General features: G+C 41.8%; 1 long non-coding RNA gene across 5 annotated transcripts in view; it reads right to left on the bottom strand.

Moving 5' to 3' along the window:
• Window positions 1–1,426: 1,426 nt before the first annotated feature.
• The window catches only part of LOC138842045 (uncharacterized), a 93,854-nt gene continuing 78,272 nt past the window's right edge, over window positions 1,427–17,008 (bottom strand). For 3 of the 5 annotated variants that reach the window (XR_011376570.1, XR_011376568.1, XR_011376569.1), the window contains exons 9-10: window positions 15,266–15,401; window positions 1,427–3,934 (exon numbers count right to left, since the gene is read on the bottom strand). This is a non-coding gene — a long non-coding RNA (uncharacterized lncRNA). Of the gene's footprint in view, window positions 3,935–6,963; window positions 7,186–15,265; window positions 15,402–17,008 lie in introns of all 5 variants that reach the window. The other 2 variants (XR_011376572.1, XR_011376571.1) reach the window with 2 other exon arrangements.

The following is a 17,008-nucleotide window of genomic DNA, read 5'->3' as shown; positions in this document are numbered from 1 at the left end:
ACTTCAGTCTTCAAGGGGTCGACCATCTTTTCCCAGTCAACGGAGCCACCTCACACATCTACCTGTCTTTGTAAAGAAAGAGGCAGCTTCTTCTGATGGCCAAAGATCAGGGTCCCCAAAAGCTTTGGTTGCCCCAAATGTTGAGTGTATACCATGATAGTATTAAAAAGTATTTTATATAATATTAGTAATCAGTGATGGTGATACTTAGAGCAATAGTTGCTGGAGTATATGGATTGCTTTCCATAGGTTTAACAGCCAGTCATTAGAACCTATACACAGGGGATACTGGCAGACCCTTTAAATATCCTCCAGAAAAAAAATGTCCCCATTATTGGGTCAGATAAGTTCAGGGATGTGAGAATTTCAAGACACATCTGAAAACTGTGCTTAGCCAAAAATGAGGATCTACCTTGCTTCCAGAGAGCATCTTCCCCTGTTGACCCATGCCAGGTACACACTGCAACTGTGAGCTGAATGAGACAGCCAGGCCAGGCTGGGGAAGAGATCATCACCACTACAAATCCAGCACCTGAGTTGTTCCCAGGCTAGGCTACAGTGCTGGTCTTCAGACTGCATAAAATAAGTGACCTAATCGGCTGCCCTCTGCTTTCTGTGCCTCTCAGAAAGATGTGGGCGGCTCTTCTAGACTCCTGGAGATAAATTGAGAAGTTTTCGTTTCTGTATGCCCGTCACAGGCCAGCACTGAGTCAATATCAGCACAAACCTTTGTACATTGCCCAGATAAGTTATATTTGATCTAGTAATCCAAAGGTGAACTGAAGGTTAGATTTAATGACACACATGACTCAAGTGCAAGTCAGTCACAAACCTTCTTACTTTCCTCTGAAATACCACCAAACCCCTTAAGGGAGTCCACTGATTATACTACTGAGGTTTGTATGAGCCAACTAGGGTAAATAATTAGACTGTATTTTTAATTAATATTTCAGTGCCTTCTAGCACAATGATATTTAAGCCAATGACAGGATAGAAGGATAGTGGAGAAAGTCTTACTACTGGTGAAGTCTGAAAGAACAATGAAGATTTTTGTCTAGTTGACAAAAATTATCCTACCATTTTGGCAATCCAATGTCCAAACTATCTAGTACATTTGAAGGAAGTTTTCAATTTAACATAGGCTCTGTTTGCCAAGGTGAATATCAATCTGTATTACATAATAATAATAATAATAATAATAAACCCAGAGAAAATGAACAGTAGGTGCTATGTATTTCTTATTATGTATAATTGCCATACTTTTTTTAATCATGTGAACTTTATGGAATTAATAATAACTTAAACAGATTCCATAATGGGCATATTTTCATTTTTTTCCACACATTTAATAAAAATATAGGCTCATTAAAAGAGAAGCCAGTTCAGTTAAATATGAACTTTTTATTATTAAATTCAACACCTTTTACCTGTTTTTAATTGATGGAAGTATTACATATTTTGCCAACCCAAGAGTTATTCACACTTCTTTAATTCAAACCAGCTTAATTTTTTAACTCAAATAGACTATTATTTAGCATCAACTGGAAATCAAATGGAGTGATAGTAAAATTTAAAATTTACCAAATATATTTCAACACATACATTATTTCCTACATTTATTTTATACATTAAAAAATGTGATAAATCTTGAGTTTAAGCCTAGCTAATCCTCACATCGCCAAAACTACAAAGATATGAATGGTCTACAAATCATAGTCTGCCAACAATATTCTTACAAATGAGAAAATCAAGTGTTAAAAGACTACGTCATGGCCAGGCACCGGTGGCTCACTCCTATAATCCTAGCCACTCGGGAGGCTGAGATCTGAGGATCATGGTTCAAAGCCAGCCTGTGCAGAAAATGTTCTCCTCAGCCTCTTCAATTAGCTACTCAAAAACCAGAAGTAGAGCTGTGACTCAAAGAACCTTGAGCAAAAGGAGCTTAGGGATAGCACCTGGACCCTGAATTTAAGACTCCTGACCAACAACAACAACAATAGCTATGTCATTAGCTGAGAGCTCATGGCTCACACCTATAATCTTAGTTATCCCAGAGGCTGAGATCTAGAGGATCATAATTTGAAGTTAATCCAGACAGAAAAGTCTGTGAGATTCTGTCTCCAGAATTAAAAAAATCAAGTAAGGCTAAAAGTCTGGCTCAAGTGATAGAGTGCTAGCACAGTAGGCAAGTTGAGAAAACTGAAGACCCTGAATTCAAACCCTATTAGTGGGGAGAACAACAAAACAAAACAAAACTTTTGTCATTCACCACAAGACACGTAACAAGGGAAAGTTCAGAATCCAAATATACTTTGAGTTCATTTCTTCAGTAAACTTCAGATCATAGGAAATCAAGCAATGGGTTCACCTTTTGTTTTTAGTCACTGGTTGTGGGTTTTTTTTGTTTGTTTGTTTGTTTTGTTTGTTTGTTTTTTTGCTGTTTCTCTTTTGTACCTTTGCTGGGTGAGGCATATATTAATAGCTCAATGAATATAGTTAATAAATCATTTGTATTTGGCTTCCTATTGAACTAGGCTTTTGGAACCTGTATGTTTATACATTTATGGTCAGGGCAACACTTGATTAATTATGATGACCCCTAAGATGTTGTAAGTTAATAAAGAGTCACCTGAAGCATTGTAGAAAAATCAAATTAACTCCATGTGTGCCCGGACTTGCAGATAACTATTTTCAATGGTTGGCTGTGCACAGATCTGATGATATATCTTATAGACAGCTCAATTATAACATGTCCCAAATTAAATTAAGTTTCTTCTCATCTACCTAACATGTCTCTTTACTGTCTAAACTTCACATCTAGAAATCAGGGATCCTTCCTAAATCTTTTTTTTTTTTTTTAACTCAGTCAACTTCCTCATGGTTACAGAATTCTACCTTACCAAAAAAAAAAAATCCTCAAAATTCTTTCTTTCCATCTTCATTGCTTTAATTCTGGACATAGTTTTCTTTTGTCTAGAAGAATTTTTTTTTTCAGTCGTGGGTCTTGAACTCAGGGTCTGGGCACTGTCCCTGAGCTTTCCCCACCCCCGACTCGACACACCACAGACAATGGTAAAACATGAAGCCAGATGCAAGCCGTAGCAGAGACAGATGCTCATCTCCATGGTCTATCAGGAGACTAGGTTCATGTGGTCCAGCCATCTAATTGCTTGGTGGTTCTCACCCACCCTCCACTTTGTGTGCACTCTCATATACCATCATTTCACAGGATGATCTTCTCCGAAAGATCAAGAGAAAGTTCTCAACTATAATCGCCAAGGAGAGATAGTGTCAGAATCAGGCATGGTTCTACTCACCACTGAGTGGTCATCTTTTTGTTTTGTTTTGCTTAATTTTTGTACCAGACCTGGGGCTTGATCTCAGAGCCTGGGACTGTCCTTTAGCTTTTACTTTGCCCAAAGCTGGTGTTCTACTACTTGAGCCACAGCTCCGCTTCTGGTTTGAGAGTGTTAAATTGTGTGTTGAGAGGGTTTCATAGTCTCACAAACTTTCTGGCCTGGTCTGGCTTCGGATGCTAAAGTCTCAAATGTCAGCCTCCTGAGTAACTAGGATTACAGGTGTGAGCGTCGGTGGTCATCTTTGTCCTATCCATTAATAGTAGCCCCAACAGGTACAGGAAGTTCTTCGCCACTGGAAGAACAAGGTCCACTGAGATGAAGTCCACGGTACTTGGCTTCAAAGAAGTTTATTTTCAAAAGAAATTGCATCAAATCAGTTTCTAATAGCAAGGCAGGTCTGCAAGTGACTCCGCTATGTCCGGCTGGGTACAGACGTTTCAGCTCTCCATATCCTTCCGGCGTGGAATAGGAGGATGAGAAAGGCCACATTTAAAAAGCATTTAGCACCTTGCTTGGCACATGGCAGGCAATCAATAAATGGGTTCTGCCCTTGGTTCTGGTATGCGAGAGTTTCCCTGTTTATAAAAAGAAAGAAAGAAGAGGAGACACTTAAATAAAATGAATAACCGACTGGAAAAATATGCTCCTGAGCACAATTTGGACAGATCTATTTGTCTCTGCCATACTCTGTGTGTGTGTGTGTGTGTGTGTGTGTGTGTGTGTGTGTGTAAAATTAAACTTAAAACACACACTGTAAGAAAATAAAAGGCTCTCTTTTATTCAGCAGCACAGCACTGAGAATTACGCTTCCTGAGATATACATTTCCATGCTGACTGGCGCCATTTGTGGCCCCAGTTTTAACCAGGTGAAACCGTATCTTTAAGGAGAGGCTTGTAGAAGACAGGTGTGTCCAGGGTAAAGCTTTACTGTGAGAGTTTTGGAAAACCTGGATGGAATCGAGCAGAAAGCAAGTAGTTCTTTGATAAGACTGGGACTTTTGAAATTCTCCTCCCATTATTCTGTAAGAGGACAAAAGGCATGAGGCAATTTAAACAGGCCAGGCAGGAAACTATCAGAACTCCCATCGGAGGCTGGACAAGTTAGACATGAAGAAGACCTGGGCTGCATGGTAGAGTAAGGCCACTGGCTCTTACAAAAGCAACTCCCCACAGCATTGGAGTTAATGAGGCCTTTGGTTCACTTATTTTCTTTCCCAGAGATTATCCTGATCAAATTTGCATGATGATTATGGGAAAAAATTAAAATACTATTCCCAAAGATCAAGTTAATAAAGGCCTTTGAGACCTAGAGCTTCCTGAAGGAGAAAGAAAGAAAGAAAGATAGATAGATAGATAGATAGATAGATAGATAGATAGAAGAAGAAGAAGAAGAAGAAGAAGAAGAAGAAGAAGAAGAAGAAGAAGAAGAAGAAGAAGAAGAAGAAGAAGAGAAAAAAGTAAGCATTAGTAATATTCATTTAGTTCCACAAAGCTATCATGAATTCATTCCTGCTCTCTCCCCCCAATTTTTTTTCTTATTTGTAGTCTTACATCTCAATTAAACCCTTGAGAACTTCTCTCCCTTAAGAGTAGGTAATGAATTTAATACAAATTCAAGGGGGAAATAAAGAAGGCAAGAAGAGAGTGGGAATGGAGAAGTGAAAATAAGAAGTTGTAAAATACACCTGGGGTTGAAAAGCCATTTTCTCCTCCTCCCGCTCCATGAGACTCTACCTAGCTTAGATTGAAACAGAGCATCATTTCTCCTTTAACACTCAGGCCAGCCTTAGAGGTGGGTATCCATGGTGGGTCGCTTCTCTGTTGAGTAGGGATAAAGCTAATCCTTGGAGATTCTTCCTAAACCTCTTCCCCCTCTTGGTTCTCAAATCCACTGCAATTCCTCCTTTCAGTTCTCCATTTGCCCATTCCCCCCCCCCCACTTCTGAGTCCTGATTTCTCCTATCCTGAGATCATCTCATTCTCTTCTCCATCAGAAAAGAATCTGGGCAGTTTGAGGTACAAAATCTCTGGGAAGCTCTTTTTGTGGGTGATAGTGGGCACATCAACAGAAGAAAATGTCAAGCAGATACGATGTGCGTTCTGTGCATGTCTCTTTGTAATCCTGGCCCCAAAATTGCAGTCCAGAGCACAAGACTGGATAGAGAGCCCTATCCCATGGCTAAAGATGTAATTGTGAACCGCTCACAACAGAATAAGCAGAAGGAAAAGATAGCTCAATCCCCTCCCCATGTACTATATCACCGCTGTTTTCTTATGAGTTTTTCTATTTCTCTCTTTCGTATCCTATACACAATTTGAACATCTTTTGATCATTTGTGCTGCCTCAGTTCCTTCGAACACACACACACATATGCATGTGCGCGGGTGCACACACACACACACACACACACACACACACACACACACACACACACACTTATGTGCTGTTTATATCCAAGACCCTCAGGAAGAGTAGAATACTCTCTTCTTTTCTCATGATATACTCAAAAGAAGTTATATAGTAAAAGGACAAACCTATGTTTATAATTATTTTTTTACTCTGTGTGTGTGTGCATTTGTGTATGTACGCACGTATGCACGTGCTTCTACTCAGAGCCTGAGTTCTGTCCCTGAGCTTCTGTTTTCTTCTACTCAAGCCTAATGCTCTATCACTTGAGCCTCAGCTCCATTTCTGGCTTTTTCTTTCTTTTTCCCCCCATCCTGCAGCTTGAACTCAGGGCCTTGGTGCTGTCTCTCTGCCTCTTTGTGCTCCAGGCTAGAGCTATACCACTTGAGCTTCCGGCTTTTTCTGTGTAGTTTATTGGTGATGAGAGTCTCAAGGTCTTCCCTGCCCAGGCTGGCTTTGAACCTTAATCCTCAGATCTCAGCCTCCTGAGTAGCTAGGATGACAGGTGTGTGTCATGGCTTTTTTTCCCCCTTATGTCTTTTTTTAACTTTGTATCCAGAGTTTACCCAATATGTTTTTCAATGGCTATAGTAATCTCTTTGAAAATACAATGCCATCAACAGTGACTGTAATACACTGTAACACACTGAAAACATTTAGGTAGCATGTTGTCGGGCCAAGCACTGTATCACATACATGCTAGTACAGAGAGACTGTCACAAACAGATAAACAGCTCATGCCCAGCACCCAGGCACCCAGCGGCAGGGGCAGCTCCTGGTCACCCTCTCCCAGCTAGCACAACCTGGATTGCCCTCACCCCCAAGAAAAGGCATCCTCTTTGCCATCCATCTATCCCAGCAGGCACCATTTCCTGCCATGCAAATTTCACCAAGGATGTTCAGGGTATCAGGATGTCAAGAGCTTATAATGGAAGAGAGGATCGTTACCTGAAAAGGCACTATTTCTAAAACAAAAGGGAAACCATTAGTGGACATTGCTTCTCTCTGTCACTTCTGTATCTCATTAACTTTGGGGGTAATTCCATTCTCTACCACCACCGCTGCTATTTCTCTGATTTCCACTGGAACCGTCATCATTGTGCCATTATGATTCACAAGAGCAGTGCACGGGAAAGCCAGACCCCTGGGGCCCCAGTTACATGGTTTGCTTGTATCAGGAGCATCGTCTATACTCACCCAAAGCCAGATGGGCCAGACAACTTCCTATCAGGGGATGTGGTAAACACAGGTGTCTGAGGTTCATCAGCCTCTGCTCATACATTGCTCATGGTCAATGAATGACTCTAAAAAGCACATGCCAGCCATGCTTATAGTCAGGAGGCTGAGTCTCGACTGGTTCAAAGCTAGCCGAGGGAGCAAAGTTCATGAGCCACTCATTTCCAATCAACCAGACAAATGCTGAAAGTAGAGCAAGGGTTCAAATGGTTAACAATGGTTAACAACCAACCTTGAGAAAATACATACATACATACATACATACATACATACATACATACATACATACATACATGCATAGCTAACCAACAGCTCTGAGTCTCTCGAAGTTCAAGTCCCAATGCTGGCACACACAAAAGAAGAAATACACACCAAACCAATAACTAAGGAAGAAGAAAGGACAAGAAAAGCCTTGAGGAAGTCCAAAAGGTGCCTAGAATATACAGGAACTCTCTCCTTCTCCTCTCTCTCCTCCCCCTCCTCATCCCTCTCCGCTGTTCTTCTCCCATCAGACTTCCAGATCCAAGGTGTGTGGATAGACAGATGTTCACACAGCTCTCCAAAGAGTCCGCCCTTTCTCACCCATTGGCCCTGCTTCGTGAGCACTGCCAAACCTGCACAGAGAGACAAGCAAACCCTGGATGAGGCCTCCCATCCATCTTCCCGGTGGTCTTTCATTTCTTTGCCAATAAGGTGGTCTGCTTCACAACACACTTCGATGTATTTGACATCTGTCATAAAACCCAGGTCGGGCAGATCTGTCTTCTGTTAAAATAAGCCATTCTGCAGAAACACGTCTTTTGCTACAAGGGACCTACCAGAAATAATTATTGACATATTGTCTGCACATCTAGCCAACCCTCTTAATGGGAGCCATAAATTGCTGGCCCTGGTGTACCCCCACTTCTCTTGGAGAAGCAAGGTAACACTTAAAGACATCCAGGAGGAGAAAGCCACCGTATTAAATCCTGAAAGGGGAGGAGGACTGGTTTCAAACAAATCTCTTCCTTTAACACCTTTCCAGAGTTAATGACTGTGGCGGTCCACAGCTGTTTCTTTGTGATGAGGCATGAATTTTCTCATAATACTACTACACGGAGATGAGTCTAAGATGGAAGTTTGACAACTTTTCCCCCAAACTTCCCGGGGGTGGGGCGGGGAGGGGGGAGGGACTCGGTCTTCTCAGAAACATCCAGGTAGAGGAGAATGCTGAACAGTCAGGTTCTTCTCACAGTGTAGAAATTTAGAGGAAAGGCACCAAAAGTATCTCATTCTCACTGCTATGTAGAGACCTAGATCTCAATTCCCCAAGAACGCACCAGTTGGAAGACTGGTCTCAAGATTACTAATATTGTTGTGATGCTCAAGGTTGTTATAACTCCTAGAAACATCTGAGTCAAATACATATAATATAACACAAATGATTTAAAAAATAATATTTTATACCAGATGCTGGTGGCTCACACCTGTAATCCTAGTTACTCAGGAGTCTGAGACCTGAAGATTGTAGTTTGAAGCCAGCCTGGACAGAAAAATCCATGAGGCTCTTATCTCTAATTAATGACCAAAGTAAAAACAAACAGAAGTGGAGCTGTGACTCAAGTAGTAAAGTCATAGGCTTGAGCACAAAAGCTTAGGGACAGCATCCAGGCCCTCATTCAAGCCTCAGACGATAGACAGACAGACAGACAGTTATAGATAACTGCTTCACCCTTGCAGAGAGAACATAGCTGGTCTTCCTGAACAAGAAGGACGAAATAGGCTGAGTTTCTAAAAAAGAAAGAAGCCTCTAGAAATATGTGATAGCTTCTATCTAATTTTGTTCAGGATAGGATCTCCTCTTTGAAAATATTTGCAAATACTTCCCTGTAAAGGGACATTTTTAGAAGAGATCCCTCTGGGCTTCAAGCTGTGGCTCTGTGGTAGAGTGCTTGCCTTGGATGCATGAGGCTATTTAGGATAGATGGAATTAGGAACGTTTAGACTTGGGGCCAACGTGATGTGCAAGCAGCCCATGTAGCTATTTAGGGAGAGACATACTAGAGAGAGGTTGTTGTGTAACAAATAAACACCAAGATGTAAAACCATAGGTGAGCTGGTTCGGAATCCTTGGAGTCGATTAAGAGTAGCCAAAGATTCAGGCTCCGGTGTAATCCTAGCTATTGAGGAGGCTGAGATCTAAGGATCATGATTCAAAGCCAGCCTGGGTAGGAAAGTCTGTGAGACTCTTATCTCCAATGAACCACCCCAGAGCCAAAAGTAGAGCCACAGTTCAAGTGGTAGAGTGCTAGCCTTAAAGCAAAGGATCCCAGGAACAGCACTCAGGCCCAGAGTTCAAGCCCCAGGACCAGCACCAAAAATAAATACGTAAATAAATAAATTGCCAAAGGTTATTCTCTGGAGTCTAAGCAAATTGAAGCATCTGGTTTCTCCAACAGGACTTTTATTTAAACATTGATTTGATTTTTTTTTAAAAAATACCTCCCATAGACAAATAGTAGGCACTAGAAAATAATATTTCTAGCTGTAAACTTCTTTCTAGGCCCTTCTTTTCACCCAGCCCTCAAAGACATGTCAGGCATCTTTGTCTCCTAGCCACCATGCTTAGAGGAGACATGGACCACCTCATTTAAACTGGAATAAATTGTTGAAAGAAATACGAAGTGTCTAAGAGTCATCTTCAGCACCAGGAAACCATTTCTCATTGGAATATGGCACAGCAGTCTCTGAAGAAGAAACGTGAACAGCACAGTTAGGCTGTTAAACTGGAAACGAAGGCAGCCGTTGAGAGAGATGCTCTCCCAGGACGGAGATGAGAGATTAACTCAATGAGAGGCAGAGGAAATCGCCTATTACACCTTGTCCAACCCACTCAACCCAAACCACCCCCCCAAAAAATATCTGTCAGTGGATTTAAAACAAGAGGAAGTGGCTTATTTTACAAGCAAATAACAACACCGGGGGTTGAAGATGTGAAGATAAGGTTACTATAGCTCGTGTTTCTAACTATGAGCGGATCAGTGGCAGGAATTAAAAAGAAAAAAAGAAAACATCACCAAATAAAAACAAAACAAAGAAAGAAAAGGAAAACACAACTGACAATGACAACTGACTCAAAATGCTCTGTGGTGAATGTCTCAGACCCTTAGTTTTGAAAGGCAGGAGTATTTCTTCTTATGTCAAAACAGGCATCCATCTTACATGAACTGTGAAACTGGCATCATACTTCTTGTTCAAACATGTCATCTATTCCTGAACTGAGCAGAAGAACCATCTTCTAACACTGTAGTCACTCCCATAAATGATTCTTCAAGACAGGCCACCAGCACCAGGTCTGAGATCTGTAGGAGTTCCTTCGCAGGGACTTCCTTCATAAAGTACCTCAAATGGTGTAAGAGTACTCCAGGGCAAGTCATGGTTTTTCTTTTTGCACCAGCAGCCAGAATTGGTGGATTGGCGGGTGATTGACCATTAAATCCTCTTCACCATCAAGACTTTTATGTTTTCTTTTTGTGCGCTTTCGTAGAGGGAATCTATTACTTACATTTCAAAGTAAGCTAGATGGACATAGCAGAGGTGCTGCAGAAGAATTAGTTTACCTTCCTGCCAGAGTTGGACCTATTTTGCCCCATTAGGCCTATATTGGGTGGCTCTCTTCATATAACTGACCATATATTGTTGCTGTTTGAGAAATGGCTCAACTCCATTGCACAAATCAAAAGTTGAGCTCTGATCTTGGGGACTGCTCCAAAAGATATTTGCTATCTACAGGCAAAATACACACACACACACACACACACACACACACACACACACACACACACACACACACACACACACACACACACACCGAAACAACCTCCTATGTACAAATGCGGGTTTCCTTTTTCACTTGTTTTCATGGTATTACCTCTCAGGGAAGGCCTATAAAAACTTTGATATACTTTTGGACATCCTGGGATCCGTACCGACGCTCATCCTTCTCACACTGAGTCCCCTACACAGCCCTCCCCTGGATTTGCTGATAGTTAAACTCACAGCACTGCACCCTTCCTCAGTACTGTCATCATCTGCTTAAGCCTAAATTGTGTGCCTGTAGGTGAGAAAGACTGGATCCTATTACCCCCGATTGCTGGCGATAATATTTCTGCACCCATTGTTAATCTTCTTACATTTCTTCTGCACTTTAGCGGTGTTTAGCCTATCTTTTTTTTTCTTTTCCTGAAAACCAGGACCAAATGTGCCTTAGGTAAAGGAAGATTCAATACAGTGTTGGAGGAGATTATCTAGGAGTAAGCTCTAGGAGGAATATATCAGCCTTGCTCAGCCCGGTCTCTCTATAAATGCACCTTTATAAACGTCCCAAGGGTAAACTGGGTGACTTGAGGTCGTTTCAAAACATCTGGGAGAAGGCACGGGGGGATGGAGGGTGCTGGGAAACTCTGTGCAAAGACTCCTGGAAGATGTCATGAAAACAAGAACATGACACACCCCAAATGACTCCAAACCACTCACTTGTTTATCAAAGCCCACCCTACTCATCATCCGCTTCTACTTCAAGGAAGTCGGGTTTGGCAAGGACCCTGAGCTCAGATCCATGGTCCTGCCTCAGGGTGAGCTCCAAATCCCCCCTCCCTAGCTGGTTTTTGGCAATTGGGAAACTAACCATGAGTGAACATCCATCCATCTTACCGTCCTCCATGAGCAAGGACCAAAAGTGAGCAGAGAGGCGGGGAGCAGAGGACAGCAGGCTCACAGGGGCTGGAGGGAAGGGGACCAGGGAGGCACCTTGTAACCATGGACAGGCCAATTGGGCAGGGTAGAGAAATGTTGGAGATCTAATGGACAGCCTGAGAATTACCATTAGTAGAAATGTGTTGGGCTGGGTGTATAGCCTAGGAGTAAAGCATAAGGCCTCGGCAATGCAATGTTAATAATAATAATCATACTAATCATAATAATGCTGTATTATATACTTGAAGTTTGCTAAGAGAGTAGGTCTTTGGTATTCTGGTCAGAGGAAGAGCATAATGAGGAAATTCCACCTGTATACCCCAACTGTTCAACCCTTATTAATTTCAGTAAAACGGGCTGTGGACAGTGGATATTAGTAGAAAACTAAGCCCCTAAAAACAAGAGCCTACGACAGCTACTCGGGATGTGACAGCGACCCCCCACCCTTCCTCTCTCTCCTCTCTTTCTCTCTGTAGCTATTTCAGATCAAGCAGCTATTAGTTTTCAAGATCGCCAGCAAATTGATTCCCCTTCCCAAGCCACTTTCTTCCAAGGCTGCAATGTTCTTATATCAATAGAGACTCAGACTTTTCAAGTGCCAAAAGTCCCTTCCTAAGGAAGGTGTTGGTAGCTCATGCCCAGGACCTTAACTACTCAGGAGACTGAGTTCTCAGAATCATGACTTGACGCCAATCCAGGCAGGAAAAGTTCCTGAGCCTTGTAATGCTAATTAACCAGGAAAAAGAAAATATGGAAGTAGAGCCATGGTTCAAGTGGTAGAGCATTAACCTTGAGAAAAAAAAAAAAAACAAATAAGCTAAGGGACAATGCCTAGGCTCTGTGTACAAGCCTCATTACTGATACAAAAAAAAAAGGAAAAACAAAAACAAGTCCTTTCTAAAGTGGCTTTGAAAACTTGGGACGCAATTGAGTAATGTGGTTCATGATTCTCATTTTCCTTAAAATATTAATTAAGAAAACAAATGAGAGCTTTTCCTGAAGGACTTCTCTAAGAGTTAAAGGACTAGCCCTGAGATGCCAGGCATATGGCTCTTCCCTCCTGATTAACCCACATCTGCCATCAAATTAAGACACACGCTCCTAGTGATGAGCTAGCTCTTACCCATCTAGCTTGCTTTTTTTGGTGACCTGGCTCTCATTGAAAGGCAGCCATTTCTCCTGCCTGGGACTGATTAAATAGAGACTAAACCTGGTCCTCTGCAGAGATTCTAAAGATTCCCCACTGTGCATGCCTCAGCCCGGCTCCTGCAGACGCCGGCTTCCCAGTTTTCCATCTGAAGATGAGGCATCCTTGTTTGGTGGAGGTGCTATCTTTTAATCATCCGGTGAATCGCTCTGGTGGGAGGGGGCACTGCTCATTTGGTACCCCAGGGCCGCCCTGAGGAAGTTTTCTTCTTATCAAGGGTCCAAAGTTACAACTTCGAGTAGAATCCTGTGACTTTAGGTTAAAAAAAAGTCTTCATGGCTCCTATCACACTACAATAATGTCCTTTAATTTACTTATTTTCTGTGTGTGCTAGTTCCTGGGGCTTGTACTGGGGACCTGGGTACTTTCCCTTCACTTTTGTTTGCTCAAAGTTGGTACCCTTTCCACTTGAACCACAGCTCCACTTCCAGCTTTTGGGTGGTGAATTGGACGTCAGAGTCTCTCGTAAACAGGAGACTGAAAGCTTCATTGCTACTAAGAAGCCCTCCAACCATTTATTGAGTAGGAGTCCTTAGCGTTTCCTTACACGGTGCAGATATTTGTCATTTATGGTCTCCAACCATCCAAACACTCTTCTCAGTTGACTATTTGGGGCCTTACTTTGTGGTGCGTAAATGAGAGTTAAGGGATGGTGAGTGGCAACCACATTCACACAGCTGCGGGGGAAGGAGGCACGTCCCTAACATAAACCAGGTCCACACATCCATCCTTTGACCTGTGCCATATTTCTTGTGCTACCTGGACCAGATCTCAAACTGCTAAGTGCCCACAATGCTTCTTCAGCTTTTATCACCTTGTTCCCATTTTGGTTTGCCACTTCAGATCTTTCGATGTTTTGACTGATAGGCATGACAGTTCCACTTACATCGTGTAGAACTCAAGCCAGACGAGGCCCAAAACCTTAAGCTGGTCCCTCTCCCCCTCCCCCACCCCTACCCACCCCCCATCCCTGTGGTAACAAGACAGCCTGAGACCTGGAGTTCCACTGAGCTGGGTACAAATCCTGGCTCCTATTGCTTCGTGGGATTCTCTATTCATTGCACTAACTACACCATCATTCTTTTCTTCTCATCAGTCTCCTCTCGGTCCACACGCACGTGTTTACCCCATCCCCAGCATCAGTACAGTCATATGGCATTGAATATGTGTGCGATAAAATTCTTAGTAAATCGGGTAGAAATATCTCAGCACGTAGCACAGTACCAAAGGACAAGACAGATCGTCATGCTATCTGTCTCAGAATCCCCTGCCATGCTTGATGTTAGTTTTAGTCATCTCACTATGCCTTTTAAGGAGCTAACCATTTGGAGCATACTGAAGCATGGGGAATCAAAAACAAGCAAATAGAAAATAGGCTGAGGGCATAACTCATGAAAGGTGGGTAGATGAGGAAAGGATGGATATGGACGGATAGAGAGACATGGTTAGGTGGAAAGATGATAGATGGACAAACAGAGAGCTGGATAGACAGAGATAGATAGATAGATAGATAGATAGATAGATAGATAGATAGATAGATAGATAGAGAAAAACAGATGAACAAATGGATGGATAGACATAGATAAAGGAAGAGGGAGAGAAAGATAGATGAGAGGCAGACAGACAGACATGCATAGATGGAAAGACAGATGGATACACACAGATACACAGATGAACAGAGATAGATAGAATACAGGGTAGACAGAGATAGCTAAGCAGGCAGACAGATAGACAGACAGACTGGCAGGCAGGCAAATTGTGATGTTATTAAGTAGCTTGTAAAGGAATTCAGGCTAGAGCACACTGAAAACTGTAAATGATCCTTGTTTGGTTTTCAATAGTCTCAGGGCATTTCACTCAAAATCATCATGCAAAACTTTTCATCTTTAAAAGACAGGAATAATGAAATTATAAATAGAGTCCTTTTATAGGAAATTCTACGGTGCAGAATCCGATATAGTTAAGAAGCATCAGAAAGTTTGTCCTGGATTTCCTATCTGCCTCCCGCTGCCTGCTCAGGGCCTAATGGGTCCACCAGATCCAAGACTGAATGGAGGACAGGTCCATCTGCAATGCAGGTACAGCACTGTGGCCGTGAAAAGTTATAGAGTGTTTTTTCCTCTCTTATCTAAAACCAGACATACTTGATACTTGGCCAGAATTGCTCAAAGTAGGTTATATCTCCATTTGACGTTGCAGTAAGTACAAAGAGAAAAAGCTTGGAAATTTATAAACAAAAGTTTCTTCTTTGCTTCAGAGTTCAGGGTAAAAAGTGGGGAGAAAAACAGAAAAAGAAAAACTTTCACTGACTCTCAGACGTACCGCAGCTTGAATGTTACAGGGGCATAAAATATGTTTATTGTTACTGGGGCTCAAAATTTCCATCCTCTTCCACCGGAACACTGATCTGCCGTGCACAAAAATAGCAGCAGCAACGTCGCCAGAGAGATCCAATAACCTTAACACAAAGTAAATATGAACACAGAAAAGAAACGTAACCTTTCTAAAGTTCTCCGCATGCAAATACCATGAAGAAATCACCCACTACCGAATCCTCCCACACTTCTCCAATATCTGCACCCCTCCCCCACGAGACATCATGGCAAGCTTATTTTGATCTCTCACAGACCTTCTTAAATCCCCACTCATTCTCTGATAGCTTCTGTATGTAGAGCCATCATCTAGAGGTAGTAAATGTTTTAAGAGCCCAAAGAGTTATAACTACACAATCTCTGTCTCTCTCTGTCTCTCTGTCTCTCTCTCTCTCTCTCTCTCTCTCTCACACACACACACACACACACAAACTTTTTATAAAACTTTTGGGCCTATTTTTACCTATTGAGATCAAATCATTCTTTTATACTTAAGACATGGTCCAAAGTAATCTATTAAAATAAATTGTGTTGAGCTGGGGATGTAGCTCAGTGGTATAGGCCCAACCCTCAGCACTGAAGACAGACAGACAGACAGACAGACAGACAGACAGACAGACAGACAAACAGACAGATAATGGTAGATCTGTGATAGATGATAGACAGGTGGTAGGTATAGATAGAAGATAGATGATAGATAGATAGATAGAGATAGATAGACCGATCGATCAGACAGAGAGACAGACAGACTAGACAGACAGACAGCATTTGTTGAAGCAATGTGCTCAGACTTGAGGGACATACAAACCCCTTCCATGCTAGCCCACCCACTAACATTGCTGTGCACAAGTGTACGGTTTATGTCAGAGCTATTTTGTCTTAGAGTATGGACTGAGAAGAAGTTTGGAGCAACTCTAGCTGGAAAGGTGTGGAATGCCAGGTGGGTAGAAGATGATGTGTATTTTTCACACAATAGAGGAAATGAGGGAGGGGTAGAGGAGGAGAGAGGAAGGGAGGGATGGAGGGACATAGAGAGTAAACAATGGGGTGAGACTTAAAGGAAAATATGGACACATATTTTTAGCATTTTTAAAAGCCTACATCTGTGGAAATAATCCATAAGTAAAGAAAAATTGTACATATGTCAAATTCAACTGCCTACATATATTAGTAACACAAAACACACTAAATCTTTCAGGAGGTCCAACTTTCAAGATAGTTTAAATGACCAAAAAAAAAAAGGAGTTTGCTTCAGACTTTCCTTTTTGATATTTAAGGGACATGTTAAGGGAAAAGGGAAAAGAAAGCAACTCTTGTCAAAATAACATTTCATCTCTGGGATTCGGTCTGTTCACAAGTGTAACAATGTTTTAAGTAGTTTATTCTTCCCATCTTGATTAAAGACAGTCAAGGCCAGACCACATGTGTGTTAAAAGATGTTTATTTGGCTTTTTATATTTTATTGTATTTTTTTCCCTGCAGAAACAAATGTGTTTCTGCTATGCAGACATATGGGACGGGAGATTCCATTCTCAGCCCAAAGGTGTCTAACTGACATCGATCCTGAATGTGCTTTCAAATCTTAGCTTCCAAAAGAGAGAAGCAAATAATAAAATCATTCCATCCTCCTCTTTAGAAGATAGTCTGTATTTGTCTCTCCCTAACTTACTGTTGTTCTTTTTTAAAGAAATGG

This window comes from Dipodomys merriami, unplaced genomic scaffold (genome assembly GCF_024711535.1).
Source record: "Dipodomys merriami isolate MVZ:Mamm:240054 unplaced genomic scaffold, mDipMer1.0.p SCAF_33, whole genome shotgun sequence".
Classification (NCBI taxonomy): Eukaryota; Metazoa; Chordata; class Mammalia; order Rodentia; family Heteromyidae; genus Dipodomys; species Dipodomys merriami.
The sequence above is the reverse complement of the archived record's forward strand: the minus strand, read 5'-3'. Positions and strand labels throughout refer to the sequence as shown.